At 38.1% G+C, this 21,701-nt stretch overlaps 1 long non-coding RNA gene across 1 annotated transcript in view; it reads left to right on the top strand.

Annotated features, from left to right (window-relative positions):
- The first annotated feature begins 11,444 nt into the window (after nt 1-11,444).
- The window catches only part of LOC309506939, a 69,615-nt gene continuing 59,358 nt past the window's right edge, over nt 11,445-21,701 (top strand). Inside the window, exons 1-2 of the long non-coding RNA XR_014208970.1 lie at nt 11,445-12,402; nt 13,505-14,671. This is a non-coding gene — a long non-coding RNA (uncharacterized lncRNA). The remainder of the gene's footprint in view (nt 12,403-13,504; nt 14,672-21,701) is intronic.

Genomic DNA, 21,701 nt, shown 5'->3' with positions numbered 1-21,701 from the left:
GTAGGGTAAGATTTGTGGAAAGTGTACATAAGATTGCAAGTGTAAATTAAATTTTCATGTGCAAGAGAAGATTTGTAAAGGTGTAAATCGCCTTTCAACTGCAGCATTTTACTGTTATTCGTAAGTGTAATTCATGTATTATGAAACTGCAGCTTCATATAAATATGATCTGTATTCTTCTGACTTCCATTTTTCCGCGCTTACACTTTTGGCACGTTTTTTTTCGCACAAATACGGCCAGAAGCACTGCAGGCCTGTGGACAGCAATTTGCAAGCGAAAACAACAGAGTCAGGAACTGCAAAACAGATTGATCGCTTAAAACCAACCTTTGGGTAAAAAAAGAAACTGTTGCAAATGTCTAAATGACTTCTTGTGTACATGAGGCAAAAAAGTTCCCAAAATAACCCGATATGTACAGTTGCGTCTTCTTTTTAGCTGCGCTTACAGTTTTGGCACGATTCTCTCACTCGTTGAGTTTTGCAAGACCTTCTTTATGTAGCCAATCAAATGAGCTTCTCGCTGACAATCTTATCTGATTGGTTCAATAACCAATAACACATCTTCTTCATTTGGCTCAGGCTACATTTACACGTGGCCGGTTATTTTCATAAACGGACATTTCACCCTCTCCGTTTTCATAAAAGTGTTCGTTTACATAAACCTGTGTATATGCCGTCAAGAGCAGGCCAAACCTGTAGGTGGCAGTGTAACGAGAAGCTCAAGCCCATGTTAACCAATCAGAATCCCGAAAATATAGGTCGCACCTTTGACGCAGTGCAAGTTCTGTCGCATACTGTGACGTCGACTGCCTAAAACTCAGTTTTTATCAGTTTACATGCAAACGTGCAAACAGAGTTTTCCAAAATCTCCACTCTGGCCGGAGTTTTTAGAAAGAATCGTTTTCAGAGGCGCATTCTCCGTTTGCGTGTAAACGAGGGGCACAACCGAAGGGAAATGTCTCCGTTTTTCAAAATAACCATGTACGTGTAAACGGGACCTCAGCATCGTTCTCGTTGCCGAAATGGTACTTTTAATGTACACAATAAATAAATAAATCATTGTTGCTATATAAGCTGTGCACCATTAGGCTGACTCAAGGGGGTCGCACACCGGACGCGCAGCTCAGCACCGCGCCGCGCAGCGCCACATCTTTTAAATTCGAACACATTATTCTCTATGAGAGTACACACACCGGCGGCGCCTTTCGGCGTCTGTCCGCGGCGGCTCATGACCGTGTTCAAAATCCTGCCGCGCCACAGAGCGCCATTTACATAGTTTTATATTAAATTTACATGTATGTGTCTCAAATCGTAGTTAATGTATATACGGACTTCACCCTGTGCTGCAATATACATTTAGTTTTATATTTATTTACAGAAATGAGAAAATTGCTGATGTTACTGCTGATGTTATTTGGAAAACTCTTATATGAAAATAAGGATGTCTTCTGGCGACTGACGTGTTTATTGAACCAATCAGATGAGAGTAAATCGAGAGTCAGCTTGAAGCTCATTTGATTGGCTACATGGAGAAGATGGACCCGCCCTCCTCTTCAATGAGTGAGAGAATCATGCCAAAACTGTAAGCGTAGCTAAAAGAAAGACGCAATTGTACAAACTTTTTTGCCCCATGTACACAAGAAGTCATTTAGACATTTGCAATAGTTTCTTTTTTTTACACAAAGGTTGGTTTTAAGCGATCAATCCGTTTTTCAGTTCCTGACTGTTGTTTTCACTTGCAAATTGCTGTCCACAGACCACAGGCCTGCAGTGCTTTTGGCCGTATTTGTGCGAAAAAAACGTGCCAAAAGTGTAAGCGCGGAAAAATGGAAGTCAGAAGAATACAGATCATATTTATTTAGCATTAGCATGAAGCTGCAGTTTCACAATACATGAATTACACTTACGAATAACAGTAAAATGCTGCAAATATTTTTTATACACTTTAACAAATCTTACCCTGCGCATGCGATTCTTTATGGCATCATATTACCTCCATAATGAAGCACTTTAGCGTTAAATATTACAAGAGTTTAGCCTGAGAGTGATGATAAAGGGGCCCTGTATTAAACTTGTGTAGCACCCCCCACCTAAAATCCATTTTTAATGTTCTTCAAGGTTTCTTGCATTAAAAAGTCAGAATGTAGTTTTACCTGGTAATTTTTAACTTCTCTCTGATTTTAGAATTTAACTGACAGTGTTTTTTTTCTTTTCTTTTTCTACTGCACCTTCAGGACAATATGCAAATGACATCTGTAAGGATTTATTTAACCTCAGTGTATCTCAGTAGTAGGCAATTTATTCAGTCCTGAGAAATGCATTATACTGTAGTAAATGTGTCAGGTAGAGGAAAGATGGATTGCTGTCTCTCCAACCGTGAAACATTTCCCAAAGAAACACAAATATTCCTTTTTAAAAGTGTTTTTAGATCCTTTTAGTAATTTCATTGACTTGATACATTTGATTTTTAAAGCAGTGATGGACTACTTTCTGTGGCAGCTTTACTCGAAGCTAATCATGCTCTATTAACATGACCTAAAAATGTCTGATAGTAATGTGACAACGAAAATACAGGGATAATTATAGTAATTTAACCATAAATTAATGAAGATTTGTAATTTTACTCTTGTAATGTGAAGATGAGGATCTGCTTTGTTAGTCTCATTCTGTAAATACCTTGTATGTGGCACAATTATGGTGGGAAATTATGTCAGAGTGGTAATTTGACACATTTTTTCTTTCAAGTTTCCTACACGAGAAGAACCCCTGAAATCAAAATTTAAGTTTTTTAGCTTTTAGTATGAATATGTTAGCCTTAAGGTTATGAATAAGATGGTGCACTCCAAAACAGTGACAAAATTTGCATTTAGAAGATATAATCTATTAGAAGATATAAGATTTAAGATATAAGACATCACCACGGACTTCAGCTTCTCATCTAGCCTGGTTAAAACCATACCATTCTCAGTAGTAACTGAGTTATGGTCTGGCAAAGCTTCATTAATAACTCAAAGGGGCGTCACCAACGGATGTCGCTTAAATGCCTCTGGGCACAATTGGATAGACCTAAAAACCAATCAGAGCGATCGTCATCGTGTAAAGCCATATGCTGCGTCCCAATTCGCCTAAGTTACACTACGCTATAAAAGTATGTACTCTTTTTGTGAAGAAAAGGTATTTACTTTTGAATGTGTAGCAAAAAAGTAGGCAAGCTTTGGGACATACTACTTGGTCATCTTTATCGGATGGATCTGTCGCGTGCATCCTGTCACGTAAACTGCCCTGTCAATCATCTTGTCACAGTTAAAATCCTCTATTAAATTAAATTTAATTTCCTACCGTTTCGGAGAGAAATGTAGCAGCACGTTCATCTGCCAGTGGGTCTTTCATGGAGACTGTCCTCATGTGTTTGCAATTTGAATATAATAATGCATTTAAAAGTTGCTGCGCTTCACCAACGGACGTCGCTCAAATGCCTCTGGGCGCAATTGGATAGACCTAAAACCAATCAGAGTGATCGTCATCGTGTAAAGCCCGCCCCAACGTTTCTGATTGGTGCCGCGATTTCGAGGGATTAGAAATGGGCTTGAATGAGCTCTTTGCCAGACTACTTGCAGAGCAAATCTAAATTTGCCGGCAGTTGTCTGGGTTTTCCCAGGCTACTTCTCATCACATCTTCTGTCCAATCAAATGCTCTCTAGAATCCAACGTATCATCAGCGCTCAGATTCGCTTCCATGGTGCTGTCAAGTACGACTTGCAGACTTGTGAGGTTAAGTAAACGCTATTGGCTATTTGAAAAGGGGGAGGGGCCATTCAATATGTCCAGCCTTAGCTTCCTGTTTCAGTGGAAATTACGTCAACGAATCAAACAAAGCTGCGCGTTCCAAGGCACTTCAGTGGGCCTTTAATATATTTTTAATGTCTTATTAGATCCTTTAACTCAAGACTGGAGTTGAAACCGCTTTTACAACATCCAACCAAAGCGGATTCGGATGTTAGTTGGTCTTCAAAATCTGCAGTGAAACACTTTCCCAAAGTCTTTTATCTCAAAAGAGCAACGAAAGTCCAGTTTTCTTTGGCTTGTTTTTCTTTCAAATGTTCTTTTTTTTTTTTTTTTCATTAAAAACAGTAATTCTATTGCATATGGCAGCTCTCACAGCAGCAGTTTATTTCAGAGAGCAAATTTCTCTAATTTGCTTTGGACACTGCGCACCTTCACAAAGACTCAGATCTTCGTTTCCAGCTATATCAGCCAGCTAAACATGGCCTTCATCCAGCTGAGTAAACAACTTCCCACAAAAAATTCATAATCACACTAAATGTTGTTGACAAGTTTAAAACTAGTTTGTCAACTCATTATCAAATGGCCTGCTGCTTTAAGCTGCCTCACAAACGAATTACTGTATGCAGATGACTTTGAGCGATTCCCCCAGACGCCAAGCGAACCGCTTATGCAGGTGCTCTAAATTAGCAGAATAACGTAATCACATTTCACATGTGAATCTGTGCATTAGATCATTTGATCGGCATTTAGTTTTTTTATTGCTACAATCTGCTGTGCGTTTAAGCCCGTACATGTAAAAATACGACTAGAATAGGCATTGCATGACTGCTAATTTAGTCGGCCAGTCAGTGGGTCAGTGTTTACGTTAAGTGACTCACAAACACCATGCAGCGTCAGCCTTCTTCACTGTTTAAATCCAAAGCTGCGTTGATGTTGGTGAGAAGGAAAGCATGCATATCTCACTTGCCAGATTCATGCGGCTTGCATTGTCATTAACGGTGCAAAAATGTCAAATTGCTTCCGCTTATAGTTTCTGTCAGCATTTGGGTGATATTTAATTTGTTGCAAAGTAGTTTTGGCAGGAAATGTAGCTTATATGTGAGCGTATATCAGACCACTGGCTTCATTTTATTTTCACTTTCAGTATATTATTTTGTACATTTTATTTATTAATATAATGTATTTATACATTTTAATTATAAAGTTACATTTAGATTTTATTTGAAATAAATGTTCTTTTAAACTTTCATCAAAGAACACCCCCCCCCACCACCACCACCCCCCAAAAATGCATCACAGTTTTAAACATTGATATTAATAAGAAATGTTAGATCAGCATATTACAGTTTTTCTCATCTGAGTTGACACATTTATTCAAAGCTCTCTCAAAACAATTAACAGCCAACTAAACACACTCACTCATTTAGCCAAAGTTCAACTTTACTGCATAATGAAACACACTATCTTTTTCTGGTAATGCATTTATTAAAAGTAAATGCTTTCATCAAAACTGCAGGTGTGTTCTCTATTGACTTCATAACATATTTGTATAGATGCACAAATACACTGATGAAAATGCATGTTTATCATAAAGTTCTTCAATGAGGAGTTTTCCCTCCTACCCCAACATTTACATCTGGACAGAGAAATGTATTCTACATCAAAGAATATATTCTTATCATGCATTATGGGTCCATTAGGAATGTTGAATCCATGGTTCTTTTGCCTCAATATCTCCACAGGTTTCGTCCATTGTGGTTGGTGGTATTGTTCAAAGTCTCCCTGTGGTGAAAATCCAGCTTTTAATGTTGTTTATATGTCTATGTGGTGTTTTTAATATGCTTTAAGACAAACCATGTGCAAATTCATAAGTCAACACCATTGCTGAGGATTTTCTCCTTAAAACTGCAGTAAACCAAAGACAGTCGCAAAAACTGGTTTGAAATCGCTGGTGTTTCTGACATCACAAACTAACCAATCAGATCAACATGTGATCGTCAAAGTGTGGATCTCTGAGCTGGTGTTAGTGAGTGGAGGCGGGGCTCATTTGCATATTCATAGAACCGAAATAATATACTAAATGAGGCATTGTAAGGAATGAATCATTTCTTTTTCAATGCAATTTTATTTTAAATATGTTGTTTTGGTGTTCAAAGATGAGTTTTAAGGGATACAATTATTGACTACAGGGGGACTTTAATAATGACATGCTCTTATTCCATTGAAAACAAACTTGGCCATCCACGGAAGTTCTTGAACTTCAATAAAATAAAATAAAAATGTTTGGACATTTACATAACTTGCCACTCTAAGGCTTTCTCAAAACTACAAATGTACAATAATAGTTTGGTACTTTACTCTACTAAGTGGAATGCCATAATAACACTTTAGATATGTTTCCTAGCTTCTTTCAAGAAGAAACCATTACATTTAAAAGTATATACCTTCTATGTCTCTTCACTCATCTTCCATCCGGTTTCCCCCTTTTTTTCTGTTCATGTCTTCTTACAATTTCACCTCTTATTCTTTCCACTAAACCAAAGCCCTCCACTTCACCCATCTCTTCACTCTCTCATTTTCCCCATTCTACTCTTCTCCTGTTCTTAAACTCTCTCCTCCTCTCCCCTCATCTCTTTCTACCTCTCCCGCTCTTCCTTTCCCTCTCATTACACCCATTCCTCAACTCTCTCTACCCCTTTCCACTCTTACACCTCTTTCTTTCCCCCATCTCATGCTTATTCTTATTCTTTTTTTTTTTATAACAATGTTTGTTACTTTTGAGTGGAAATATAACTGGATCCGCTCCTGAACATTTTTAGAACCGTTCGGCCTGATGGTGGTAAAAGCGGCTTAGTCAAATTCTCATCCAACCAGACCAACTGTCCGATACCCTTCAGTCGCTTGAATCTGTCAGGCTGCGTTTTCATTGGCTGCCATTCCAGTCAGTCCGTTGTAATACCTTGATGTCAAGCCTCCCTGCAGCATTTATCTGTCAACTCATTGAAGTGCAGATACATTTACAGTATTCAGCCTCATAACTTCTAAGACTTTGAAAATCAGTGCGATCGAAGACGAGAAATTTGACGAACAAAAACAAGCAGACGTTTTCGCTGACAGCGCCTCTTTGAAATCCCTGCCAAACCAATGACGTCCGCACTCCCACAGATGATATATCAAAACTGCGCACCTCCTGCCAGTTTAAAATGCTTTTGAGAGGCACCAATCTCTCCCACCAATATCTGATTTAATTCCACATATTTTATTCAGTGTCTAAACGGCAGGATTCTCAGGAGAGGATCGTGTGAAGCGCCCGTTTTGCAGAACGGTCTAATGAGAGATTCCTCCTCCTTCTCACGGTGACACAGACGTTGACCCTTCCGTCATTATGATTATCAGCTCGAAGTCAGAAATGCTCTTGGGGAGCGGAGACAGGGAAGGTGACGGTAGTTTGGGGGAAAGGGTTACGTTTTCCTTTAATATTTAGACGCGGCACTGCGTCTGCTCTCTTTATTACAGGAATCTCTTTCTCTCTTTTGATCATTTGTGCAGCTTCTTCCTTTCTCTCTCACTGCTTTTCCCATGATGCCTCAGCTCATTCCACTGCTAAAGGAGTTTTTGCCACTAATTAGATTTTATTTACTTTCTTTAGCTTTGACTTTCCCTTTCTTCCCATTACAGTGATCACCAACACCTGCCGCAGCATAACAATGCCGCCTATGCGAAACCCATTAACGCGCAGTGTATATCTAAAAATAAGACCATATGCAGTCTCTCAAACACTTGCAGTGTTCAAAGTTTTGTTTGTTCTGAGGCCAGAAACATACTCTACGCAAGTACGCAAACACAGATGCAAAATATTGGACACCCTGAAAGCACATTGTACATACATCGGCAACAGAAAATGAAAAATTATGTATAACAAAAACAAACACCTCACTTCAAAGTTGAGAACGCATTTTAGTTTGGGCATTTCTCCATGAACTTGAGAAGCTATACTAGTGATGTGATGAAGTTGACAGCAAACATTTTAAAGGTCAAAGGGGTCTAATGTGTTTTTGGACCCCATTGACTTTCATTGTAAAACATTTGTTTGAAATAGAAGAAAGTCATACAGGTTTGAATGACAGGAGAGTGACACATTTATAATTTTATGGTAGACGGTCCCTTTAATGCCTGCTATGGCAATCCTATAAGATCATTACAAATCACACTGCATGACACGGATCTAATAAATTTGGGTACAAAATGTATGTAGCCAATGATAACACCAATTGAATTGTAGGCTATGACGCAAGTTAGTATAAAAGAAGGAAACGTCATCAACATGTGCTAGTGGTAAACAAATAGAGCAAGATTAATCACACTTTGGTAGTTGTGGTTTTTATATGCACTGAGAAAAAGAAAAGGAAGTGAAAGAGGAGAATATGGATGCGGTCATTGCTAGAGCAATGAGGCCAACTTGGCATGCCAATTTTGCAAATGGAGGTTGAGGATTAGTAAGTTTTAGCGCCATGTCACGTTGATCAATACGCTTGTTGCATTTTTATTGGCTAGTCAGTAGACGTAGGAGCGTAGCAGCAAACACACTGTGAGATGATCATGCTGAATTTCTGACACTGTCAGAAAATTATCGCAGGCTATCTGTGGTCACAAGACTGTGAGAACGGCCGACTTTTAACCTCTCTCACTTTATGTCGTACAATGTGTACCGGGCATAAGTTACTGTCATATGCACGCTCATCTGATGCAAGACAGTACAGCATGGCTCTAGCCAAGCCAAGGTCCTGGGTTCGATTCAGGGAACGCATAAACTGAGAAACTGTGCATCTTGAATTTAATGTAGGTCGTTTTGGATAAAAGCGTCTGCCAAATGTGCAAATGTACTGTCTAAATAGCTGTCTAATCTCTCTACAGGTCTCAGGGAAAAGTCCCTTTGTCCCGACAGCAGCGTGTGTGTGTGTGTGTGTGTGTGTGTGGTCCAGTCTGAAGGGGTGAAAGAGAAGCAGTCTGCCCTTCTGCTGCCCGTTCTCTATGCCAAGATCAGACATGCCACCTCTCACACACGCAACGGCACGGGAGCGACGCGCTAACTAATGAGGTCAGAGCTTTGCGCTCACAGACAGACACAAGGTGCTCAAACGCCAACACATTCAGCAGGCAGCTGGAACACACACATGCATGTTTGCTTTTCTATTACAGTGGGACTTTCCATTGATTAAACTGAGCTAATGATACTTTCATATATTGATTAAAACATGATTTAATACGTTTATATAATAAGTGGAGATGCTGGCTGCCTCACAATGTAGGTGATTTCAAGATTTACTGTGGGGAATGTCAGTTCATGATGGATATAAATAAATACATTATAACAAATAATTTGAAATTATTATAGGAAGTTCAGTATAGATTTTACAATAAAAAATGCTTAGAATTAGCTTTAATTAATTCATATATATATATACATATTTATAAACAGAAACACTTTCTAAATTCTAACAATTCTAAATAAATTGATTGAATGCATTTTTAGAATAAAAAAAAAATAAAAATAAATTATTTATTATTTTATAAGTTCATTTTTCAATAGAGGGCATTCCCAAAGGGAGGTTTTGTCAGATTCAGCTTATTTCTGAGAACAGATTTGTGCCTAAAGTATGGTTAAGTAAACTCACACAGACACAGATAAATACACACCTCTCTTCAGGCTCGCTGTGGTTTCAAACTGTACGTGAGGCACCTTCAGGGGATTTCTCCAGGACTCCCTCTGAGTTTTCCTTGTCTCCTGTTCTCTCTCTCTCTCTCTCTCTCTCTCTCTCTCTCTCTCTCTCTCTCTCTCAGAGTGCATGTTGGAAGTTAGAAGGGTGCGTGTGAGAGAGCCTTTCCATTGTGCGCTGTTCTTTATATTTTCTCTTGTGTGTGTGTGTGTTTTTTTTTTTAATATTCTTTGACCGTAATTTATTGTTTGTAAATATTAATATAGGGTTCTAGTACGTAGTGTGCCGTGGTGTTACTGGTATGGCGTCCACAGGTGGAAGGATGCCATTATCTCTCCACCATGGTTTCAGGTGCGTGCCAGAGGCTAGTGCTACAGTTGAAGATGTAAAATTATTTTTAAATTTAGAACGAATGACTAATCAAGGACAATTGATGGTGGTAATTTAATTTTTTTGATGGTAAAAAAATTATGAAGGTGTTGTTACCTATGACTCTTATGAAATGAGAAGAATTGCTGTTGACTTTTATTCTGACTTATCCACGACCACAGCCAATGTCACAGATCCGAAATGTAAAGATGAATGATTATGTCTGAAGAAGTTGACGACTGATCAAGGAGGTTATTGATTCACCAAATACTTTTCAAGAAGTGACACAACTGTAAAAGATCTTTCATCAGAGAAGGCTCCTGGGATGGAATTTTATAAACATTTCTGCCATGTGATTGGAAAGGACTATTTTGAAATGCTTTTAAAAACTGGGTCTTTACCAGTGGCGTAGCGCAAACTGCGTTGGCCCACCCGCAAGAGTGGAGGCGGGGCCCCTCACCGCATAATTAGATGGGGGATTCACCTTTTCATTCAAAATCGTGAATTAGTACTGTGGAATTTAATAGTATGTAATTATTTCGTATTTATTTATTAAGAACTTTTCACACAAAAAAAAAGAATAAAAGAAACACCAACAATAAAACAGCAATTACATTAACTTGTTAAAATGCAAGGGAGCACATGACGTCAAAATATTTTTTCTATCTGCAGTATACAACAAAGATTCATGACGTTTAACATTCAATAAAGGTAATAATATTTTCAGTGCTGTGACAGTCATCGTCTGGACCGTGAGATCCGCTTTTAGCATCTGAGTCCATGTCTGGCGTGCCGCGTATCATTCACCACAGCCGCGCCCGCGCCCACGTTAGAAGCAGTAATGTCCGTGATGACACTGCTAGCAAACTCCTGAGTAACGTTACCCGTGCTCGCTCTCGCAGCTCCTTCCCGCTGATTTGGAAGAAATATGGATGAAATTTTCGGTAGTTTTGCATTTAATTGCTCTTTTCGGTGTTGGTTAGTCCGTTTTTGAGCTCCGCTGACATATTTTCTTTTACTCATTTTGCGCTCATAAGCTTCACTCTCTAAACAGTTGCGGAAATTCTTAATCGTGATTGGATAACAAGGACAACGGATATGGTCATAATCGCCAAACACGGTAGGCTGCAATTACTACCAAAATAAAAGTCCTATACGTTCACGTTATAAAAACGCTTTAATTATTTATTCGAGTCCATTTTTTGGGGGCCCCCCACAACGCGGGGCCCCCCCGCAGTGCGTGCCCCTATGGAGGTATTTTTGGTGCAAAACTACTGAACGCCTGTGACAGTGGAATTTGAAGTTGTAGAGAATAGCCACACATGTGTATCAGTAAATTTGAAGTCACAGAGAGAAATGTTTTAAGAGTTGCAAACTTGTAGACTTTTTTTTATCTTCCACAAACACAACACAACAGTTACACCTTCTCAAATTCTTCATTGCAGGTGCACAAATCCTATTCTACAAATCACAAATTAAGAAACTCATACGCTCACATTTTTGCTACAGTTGCTGCAGTGAATATGGTGCAAAACGCATTTACACACCCGCATCAAGAAATGTGAAGTCTGCTTCACATTTTGCTCATCTGCAAATCAGTATGTGAATTCATCCAATGAGAGTTGCACACTTGTAGAATATTTTCTCACAAATGTCTTGTATATTTTTCTAGCACAAACACAAGTACATAACTACAGCTGCTTGAATCTGCCTCGACGAATCTCAAACACTGTTTTTCGCTTTCAAGTGACAAGTTTCGCGCGCTCTCCCTTTCGCACCAAGTGCACCGTGAAATGTGGGGCAAAAGTGAGTTGTGCATCTGTAGAGGCAGTGGGCGGAGCCTACATGAATATTCATGAGTTTCCCGGGCATGCGCGTGGAACTGCTCATTCTAGTTCACGCTCCTCGTTTCTCAGCAGGTTTAATGGATTATTTCAAAAAAGGTAAATATAGTTTCAGCGCGAACTTAAACTACAATTGTGTATCGTTTTGTTAAATTCATAATGTTTTTATTAATTCGTCACTGACTGAATGATTGCTGGCATTCACTTCGTGTAGGCCTATATACAGTAGCTACAGCAAACTTCAACTCGCCGTATAAATTGCACCTTGCGAAGCTTTAAAACTGTGGCTTTTACTAATTGTTATCATTTGTTGATTGCAATAAATTAAATAAACCCTCATAAATGTATCTGTGGGCTAACACTTTTTAAAATATATATAATATATCCTGGTGTGATTGTTCTTAAATTCTTGTTCGTTTAAATAAGCCAAATCATTTAAGACCAAACTCAAGCATGAATGTGTTGCTTTAATACATACGTACAATTTGGATTAAACAAAATTGTATGGACAAAAGTGGATAAATTACATTTGATACAACTAGGTTACTGTAAATGAGAAACAAAAAACACTTAACATTATTTTACGGAATATAATAAGCCACCAATTTGATGTTCTAAAAAAAAAAATTTACAAACATACTGGCAAAATAATGTAACAATATTATTTTTAATGTTTTGATTGCAAGGTGTGCTTGTGCTGGTTTTGATTTAATAATATACACAGTTCAAAAGTTTGGTACTAGTAAGGTTCTAAGGTAAGGTACCTCTAAGGCACCAAGACTACATTTATCTGAAAAACAGTAATATTGTGAAATATTTTTTATCAACTGTTTTCTATTTTAATGTTTAAAAAAAAATATTGTGATGGCAGAGCTCATTTTACTCTAGATTTCAGTGTCACATGACCCTTCAGAAATCATTCTAATACTGATTTGCTGCTCAAGAAACATTTCTGATTATTATCACAGTTGAAAATGGTTGTGCTGCTTAATGAAGTGTGGAAATTGACCTTGCCTGCTATAAAAGTATAACATTTCTTAAATCATAGTGATTCCAAACTTTTGTCATGCAAATCTTAAATGCCAGAATGTCATGTTTTAACATTGATCCAACAAAGTTTAAAGGTTTCATTTTCAAGAGTTCAAGTCAGAAGTAGATCATGCATTTGTATCAATGGTCATCATTGTGTATCATCCAGGCACACAGAGCAACACATAAGGTCAAAGAAAGAACATGACAAAGAGAAACATCAGTATAGGGTGCAAAATGTTTATTTGGACATGGATATGGTTGTGGAGTTATTTCCCAGAGATTATTGCCAGAGATGACACAGTTGTAAAGCTTCATAAGGTAAGGTATCAGAAGAGCTGAGCAATAAATAAATTAAATGGTAATGGTTCATGTATTTAGGAATATTCTGCTCTTCTGTTGGAAATAAGTGTTGCTGTAATCATTCAGGTGTTCTGGAATTTTTGGTTTTACGGTAAAAGTGGAACGTTCTTTTTTAATTTTTTTATTTATTGCAGTGACATTCAACAAATGATAACAAAAGACAGTTTAAAGCATTGCAATGTACAGAGGAGGTACAGAGGTACAGAGGAGAGCAATCATTTAGTCATTACAAAACGTGCAAACTAATAAAAACATTATGAACTTTATGAAATGATACACAATTGTAGTTTAAATTCGCGCTGAAACTATATTTTCATTAAACCTGCTGCAGAAACGAGGAGCGTGAACTATGAGCAGTTCCGCGCGCATGCTCTTATTCCGTAAAATAATGTTAAGTGTTTTTTTTGTTTCTCATTTACAGTAACCTAGTTGTATCAAATGTAATTTATCCACTTTTGTCCATACAATTTTGTTTAATCCGAATTGTATGTATGTATTAAAGCAACACATTCATGCTTGAGTTTGGTCTTAAATGATTTGGCTTATTTAAACGAACAAGAATTTAAGAACAATCACACCAGGATATATTGTATATATTTTAAAAAGTGTTAGCCCACAGATACATTTATGAGGGTTTATTTAATTTATTGCAATCAACAAATGATAACAATTAGTAAAAGCCACAGTTTTAAAGCTTCGCAAGGTGCAATTTATACGACGAGTTGAACTTTGCTGTAGCTACTATATATAGGCCTACACGAAGTGAATGCCAGCAATCATTCAGTCAGTGACGAATTAATAAAAACATTATGAATTTAACAAAACGATACACAATTGTAGTTTAAGTTCGCGCTGAAACTATATTTACCTTTTTTGAAATAATCCATTAAACCTGCTGAGAAACGAGGAGCGTGAACTAGAATGAGCAGTTCCACGCGCATGCCCGGGAAACTCATGAATATTCATGTAGGCTCCGCCCACTGCCTCTACAGATGCACAACTCACTTTTCCCCACATTTCACGGTGCACTTGGTGCGAAAGGGAAAGCGCGCGAAACTTGTCACTTGAAAGCGAAAAACAGTGTTTGAGATTCGTCGCAGAAGATTCAAGCAGCTGTAGTTATGTACTTGTGTTTGTGCTAGAAAAATATACAAGACATTTGTGAGAAAATATTCTACAAGTGTGCAACTCTCATTGGATGAATTCACATACTGATTTGCGGATGAGCAAAACTTCTGCGTGACTTCACATTTCTTGATGCGGGTGTGTAAATGCGTTTTGCACCATATTCACTGTAGCAACTGTAGCAAAAATGTGAGCGTATGAGTTTCTTAATTTGTGATTTGTAGAATAGGATTTGTCCACCTGCAATGAAGAATTTGAGAAGGTGTAACTGTTGTGTTGTGTTTGTGGAAGATAAAAAAAAGTCTACAAGTTTGCAACTCTTAAAACATTTCTCTCTGTGACTTCAAATTTACTGATACACATGTGTGGCTATTCTCTACAACTTCAAATTCCACTGTCACAGGCGTTCAGTAGTTTTGCACCAAAAATACCTCCATAGTGCCCTGCGGGCCCGTCCGCTACGCCACTGGTCTTTACCTAATAGTTGTAATAGAGCAGTGTTGTTTTTGTTACTGAAGAACGGTGATTTGTATTGCTTGAAGAATTGGCGACCTGTTGCATTAATGTGTATGGATTATTATTTTTATATTTTTTATATATATATTGCCAGTAGACTAAATCATGATATGAGTGTATTAATCATACTTTACCTGCCTCTTTATGAAGGGGGTTACGGTCTAATTGATATAGGATGTAGGATTGCCTTTTTGTCATTGGGCTGATGTGGCTTGTGGTCTTTATGAGGAGAGGAGAATGACTGGGACTACCGACAATTGTTTTTAATGAATATAAACGTTAAATTAAAATGAACTAAATAAGTTTTAATTACTCTTTAATATGTTTTTTAGAATTTGAGAACAATGTATTGGAGGACTTTATATAAACGTCCTATTGATAAGAGAACCTCCAATGGTGGATAATACAAGGAGAAATAACTACTAATAGACATAGGGCATATATTGATCCAACAGTAATGGATGAATGTCCATTTTTTGAGTCTGAAGTTGTGTTTAACTTATTCTTGCACTGTAAAAGATTGAAGCCAATGTTTCTATTGTTGGAAGAATGGAGTAAAAATTTGAATTTTGAATTTATATTAAATGGTTTTAGTTATAGCCGAAATCTAAGTATGAAAATAGAAAAATATATGTGTTAATTATTTTTTTTATATGGTCAAGCAAAGTTAGCTGTGTGGCTAACAAGAAAAGCAAAGATGAATAGGGGTGTTTGATGTAAATATGACTTTAAAGTCCCCCTGTGGTGAAAATCAAGCTTTTAATGTTGTTTATTTGTCTATGTGGGGTTTTTAATATGCTTTAATACAAACCATGTGCAAAATCATAAGTCAACACCATTGCTGAGTATTTTGTCCTTAAAATTGAAGTGAACCAAAGACAGTCTCAAACATGGTTTGAAATCGCCGGTGTTTCCGACGTCACAAACAACCTTGTAACCAATCAGGTCAAGGTGTGATCGTCAGCGAGTGGATCTCTGAGCTGGTGTGAGTGAGGGGAGGCGGGGCTAATTTAAATATTCATAGAACCGCATATACTAAATGAGGCAAGGGTGTAGAGTTACATTCAAACTATTTTAAGGCATGAAGAATTTTTTTTTCTGAAAGGAAAATTTTTGGTGATTTAAGTTTAAGGGATAAAATGATTGATTACAGGGGGACTTTAAGAGGTCTGATATCTGCCCGGGTTACTGTTGAGTTCACATATTATAAAATGGTTGGAGATCTTGTTACTTTTAAACTTACTTGGGGTTTGAATGATGTTTTATGTAAATTGGAAGATGGAATTTTACAAATGGAAGTATGAGATAATGTTTTGTGATTTTTAATGTTTTTTTTTTGTTTTTTTTTGTATATTTATGTTTACATTTACATTTATTCATTTAGCAGACGCTTTTATCCAAAGCAACTTACAAATGAGAACAATAGAAGCAGTTAAACTAACAGTAGGACAGCAATATGCAAGTGCTATGACCCTTCTCAGTTTAATCTAACGCAGTGCATGTTATTTTTTATTTTTAAACAATTTTAGAATAGAAGAGAAAGTGTTAGTATTACTGGATCAAGTGCTGTCGAAAAAGAAGCGTCTTCAGCCGTTTCTTGAACGTGGCTATGGACTACCATCCAGAGTGCAAGTTTCTGGATGGTACATACGTCTGAAGTAATGAGTTTAAGTAAAAGGGAGCAGAGTCAGTGGTTGTTTTGTAGGCAAACTTCAGTGACTTGAATTTGATGCGAGCGGCAATTGGCAACCAGTGCAATTTTGTGAGGAGAGGAGTGACATGTGCTCTCTTCGGCTCATTAAAGACCACTCTAACTCCAGCATTCTGTATCAGTTGCAGAGGTTTGACCGTGCAAGCTGGAAGACCAGCCAGGAGAGTATTTCAATAGTCCAGTCTGGATAGAACTAGCGCTTGGATAAGGAGTTGTGTAGCATGCTCCGATAGGAAGGGCCTGATCCTCCTAATGTTGTATAAGGCAAATCTACATGACCAGGCTTCTCTAGCAATGTGGTCTGTGAAACTCAGCTGATCATCAATCACAACCCCAAGGTTCCTGGCTGACCGTGATGAAGTTATGGATGACGAACCCAGCTGAATGAAGAAGTTGTGATGTAGCGTTGGGTTGGCCGGGACCACAAGTAGCTCTGTCTTCGCAAGGTTGAGTTGAAGGTGGTGGTCCTTCATCCAGCCAGAAATGTCTGTCAGGCAGACTGAGATACGATCAGCTACCGTTGGATCGTCAGGCTGGAAAGAGAGGTTGTGTGTCATCAGCATAACAGTGATAGGAAAAGCCATGTTTCTAAATGACAGATCCTAGTGTTGTCATGTAGATGGAGAATATGTATTTTGTATATTAAGATGTTGTAATTAAGATGTATTTTGTATATTAAGATGTTGTAATTAAGATGTATTTTGTATATTAAGATGTTGTAATTAAGATGTATTTTGTATATTAAGATATTTGGATTAAGTTGCAAGTAATAATTGTTAAAGGTGGGGTATGTGATTCTCTTTTTTGTCCATTTTTTCCAAAATCACTTGAAATCCTATTCCTAACCCACTTACAGCCACTGAGTTAGGCTACGTTCACACTGCAGGCTGAAACGACCCAATTCCGATTTTTTTGCCCCTATGCGACCTGTATCTGATCTTTTCATGACAGTCTGAACGACACAGATCCGATCTTTTCAAATGTGACCCAGGCCACTTGGGTATGTGGTCCCAAATCCAATACATATCCGATCTTTTGAAATGCGACTTCAGTCTGAACGGCCAGGTCGCATGTATCCGACCGGCACGTCATTGATACGCGGAAAACGTCATAATCCTGCGTTGAAGTAGCTAGTCGTCGGTTTGAAAACGGACTGCATATTCGTCGAGCTGAGGTAAATCTGCCGAACGGGTCGACCTCGACGAGCCCGTTAATAAAAAAATATAAAAAAAAGCCCACGGCCATTATATATACGTTATGTTAACTTATTTGTGCTGAATCTGATATTAGATAGGTCAGCGGCTGCTGTCTGGCTCTTGTGTAACGGTCGCTGCGCGCGCTCCTGTGTGTGTGTGTGTGTGTGTGTGTGTGTGTGTGTGTGTGTGTGTGTGTGTGAGAGAATCACAGTTAAAGTTTAGCTACTTCCGCAAACAACAAGTGACGTCGTTGACCGTTGAGTACTCTTCTGCGCATGCGGGTCACTTCTGGGTCATTTCACGTTCACACAGGAGATCACAAAAGGTCGCATTTAATTGGAAATGTGAACGGCCTTGCAAAAAAATCAAATTTTTTCAAAAAATCGGAATTGAGCATTAAGCCCTGCAGTGTGAACGTAGCCTTAGAAGCACTGAAATGAAAATTAAGCAATTTAATCATCTGTGGAACGGGCAGGACTCGAAAAACTCCAGCCAATCATTTCCAAGAACACCTAGAATCATTGGACAGTAAGTTCGTCAATCAAACGGTCGTACCATCCCCCCCTCCCCCATCCCCCTCCATGTTCTTCGAATGGGTGGAGTCAGGGCCAGCGTTGGAGGAAAGAAGGTAGGACCATTTGAGTTGTGTATTTTCAAAATCTGCCGGCCGTTTTGCAAATCCCATACCCTACCTTTAAAAAAAGAAAGACTAAAAGTCAAAGTCTCTCTCTCTCTCTCTCTCTTTTCTTTATATCCCCTCATGTCAAAATGAGAAAAAAGAGCAACATCAGTCTCATCTCCCTCCCAACAAAAGCATTCTGGAATGGTTCCACTCCGGGTTTTCCACTCCGCTCCCGACTCATTCACTGTCACAGACCCCCACTGAATCTGCAGAGTTCTTCTTAGTAGAATCTTCCAGAGAATTTGAACGGCTGTTGTTTTGCACATCCTCACCCTCACTTGCATGTTTGCTTATTAAATATTTGGCTAACTTGATGATGCTTCCAGCTATTACTATGAGTGTACTCTCATCTCTGTTTAATTGCATAACTGGAAACTTACATTAAAAATAACAACTTTTTTTTGCCATTTACTTCATTTTTGTATGGACTCTGTAGCAAAAACTATAACAAATCATTAGGTGCTCATCTTGTCTAATGAGAGAGCGGGGCTTTTGTGTCGAGCTGCAACTGTGACAATCTGGCATTATATAGTCGAAAGGGTCACACTTTATTTGAAGGTGTCATTGTTACAGTATAATTATACATTTAAGTACTGAGTAATATTAATTAACTACATGTAATTACTATAGGATTAGGGTTTGGTTGAGGGTTAGTTGCATGTAATTATGCATAATTTACTGTTATTACTATGGTAAGTACATGTAACATGTAACAAGGACGCTGTAAAATAAAGTGTTACCGTCAAAAGCACTAAATCTAAGGCATACTATACATTTGATCAGTTTGTATGTTCCTGAATTGAACCCATGACCTTGACATTGCTATTGCAATGCTCTAGCGGTTGAGCTACTGGAGGTCTTTTGCATCAAATCAAAACAAAATTGGATGCGTTCAGTTTACCTTTGCGTCTGGGTCACACCGTAGCCTACGTTTCACATAATGTTTTAAGCACAAAAAAGCTGCATAATTTATATGTTAAAGTGCTAACGGAGTGATCTAGCAGTGAGATGCTCTGACTTTCAAAAAACCCGCTTCTCGCTCTAGGCAAAATTACTCAACTCCTCGCTCGGCTTCCACGTTGTACTCTTACGTACTCTGCTAATTTTCAACTGTTCCCTTTGTGCCACAATCAAAAGTCTCCATCCTCTTGCTCTTTCTCCTTCACACTCCTCCGTGCATCTCCCATCCCCCCATATCTTCCTCTATCCATTTCAATATCAGTCTGACCCCTCTTAACCTCAACACCCTCTTTCTCCCCCTGTCTTGTTCTCCCTCTCTCTCTTTCATCCCTTGAGATCTGAAAATTCTTCAGCAAAATGTCTTCCTCTCATTTATTGTCAGCATTATGGGTAATGGAATCCGTATGCTCCTTTTCCACATCATAATACATTTCATATTTCACCCCCAATACTCTCTCTGTGTGTGGTCATGCATTTAGTGTGTCTTTATAAGCATCTCTGTGCCTGTTTTAGGCCATGCACGTATTTATTTCAGGCCTATATTACACTTCTGTTCAAAAGTATGAGGTCAATAAGATTTCTTCTTTAGATCATTAGATGGAAATGTCACGAAAATGAGTTTTGTTTCATAGATCTATAATATGTAAATATTCTTAGAAGAACCCTTGTTGAAAACATATTACAGAGCTACCCGGCAGGTAGAGTTTTGCAAATGTGATCAATCTTTTCAAATGAGATTTCATACAATCAAATCTGTAAGAATTATTAATTGTGCTCTTTTCAATAGTCAATGAAGTAATACAGAAATTAATTTCTGTAAAGTGTCACAGTTAAAAGCAAAAGAAAGGAGGAAAGATGGCGAAACATAAAATGCACTGGGAATTTGCACATTTTCACCCTACATAGTGCATTGTGGTCTAATTTTACCCTTAACCTCTTGAACAACAGAAGAAATGATTATGGTTCACTTTTGACTTTTGCAGATCCAGTGCTCGCACCTTGTCACACTCTAGAGGATCCAATTTTGCATCACCAGTGAAGTACATACTTTTAGTGGGTAGCATAAGTATGTGGATTGTGATTTGAAAAGTTTGAAGCCTCGCTTTTCTCTCCTGCACTTTCCTGTTCTAATGGCCAGTTAAACGCTCCTCACACAAGCTCAGGGCGACACTATCAGACAGGCTCTTCAGGAGATGGCTGTGTGTGTGTGTGTGTGTGTGTGTTTTGAGAGGTCCCCAGGGAAGATGACAGCAGGCTCTTAAGTGAATGGCTTTTCTGATGGTGGAAGTGTTCGATAACTCTCCAGAAGCCGAAAATCTCTGCGTCTCGCATCACCGAAACACAACCAGCTAAGAGCGGAAATATACTTTAATATACTGTATATTGTTTCACAGTGGGTTTACTGTAAATGAACTGACCTTTGATGCAGGTTTACTATTATTTACTGCTGTGTATTGTGTATTTCAAGAAGTTTTACACCTAAAGAAATAAATATTAGAATAAAATGCTGTATAAGTCTCTTGGCATATTAGTGGCCTAGAAAAACTGTTTTATTCAGACACGTTTAGTAGTGAAATAAATCAGGGGTGACAAATACACCTGCATATAGTGCATTTCTACAGTGATACTGGTAAGCAAAGACTTTGTGTGATTCTGCTCTAGTGTCAGTAGCTATGTTTCAATCCAAAGTTGCGAATTTAACTTATGCGCAAAATTGGAATATTGCATAAAACATTTGCGAATAAAGCACCGTTTACATCCCGTGTGTTTAAGAGAACAAAATCAGTACTTCCTGGGAAATCTGTGCAAAATGTCTGTAATAAAAATGAAAATTGCTGCAATTGGGGAAGAAACTGTGGCTCTTTTTTTCCCTCCATCATAATGATTTGCATCTCAGCGTGCGCAGACTAAACACGATAAACGCTGTCATGTTATCTTGCGTTCAGATGCCTGGTGTTTGGGAATGCAATTGTAATGGTTTTGCAACATTTGAGATGCTGTGCAATGTAATCGGTGCACTGGTTAGTCCAGTTATCCAAACACGTCCTTTTAGCGTGTTTGGATAACTGAAAGCAAAAAAAGCAAAATACTTTTTTTGTTGTGCATTGAGGGCTTTATTCAGTAAACATGTCTCCATTGTAGTGTATGTGCATGTCTTATCAGATTTTTTTTTTTTTAAATCCACCTAAATTGATTTTTTAATGTGAATGTTTAGAATTTTTAGAACTTATGTGCATCCTGGCGTTTTTTGTGCAATATTCCAAAATGCGTATAAAAATAGTTGGTTGGAAACATAGCTAGTAAGAAGTCCAAATTCAATTGTCATATCAAACAATAAAATTTACTGGTCTTTATTGACAGGACAATTTTTTAAAGGGACATTTAAGTAGGTTTGTAACAAAT

The sequence above is a fragment of the Leuciscus leuciscus genome (assembly GCF_965113295.1).
Source record: "Leuciscus leuciscus genome assembly, chromosome: 9".
NCBI lineage: Eukaryota > Metazoa > Chordata > Actinopteri > Cypriniformes > Leuciscidae > Leuciscus > Leuciscus leuciscus.
This window is presented reverse-complemented; position numbering and strand designations above follow the sequence as displayed.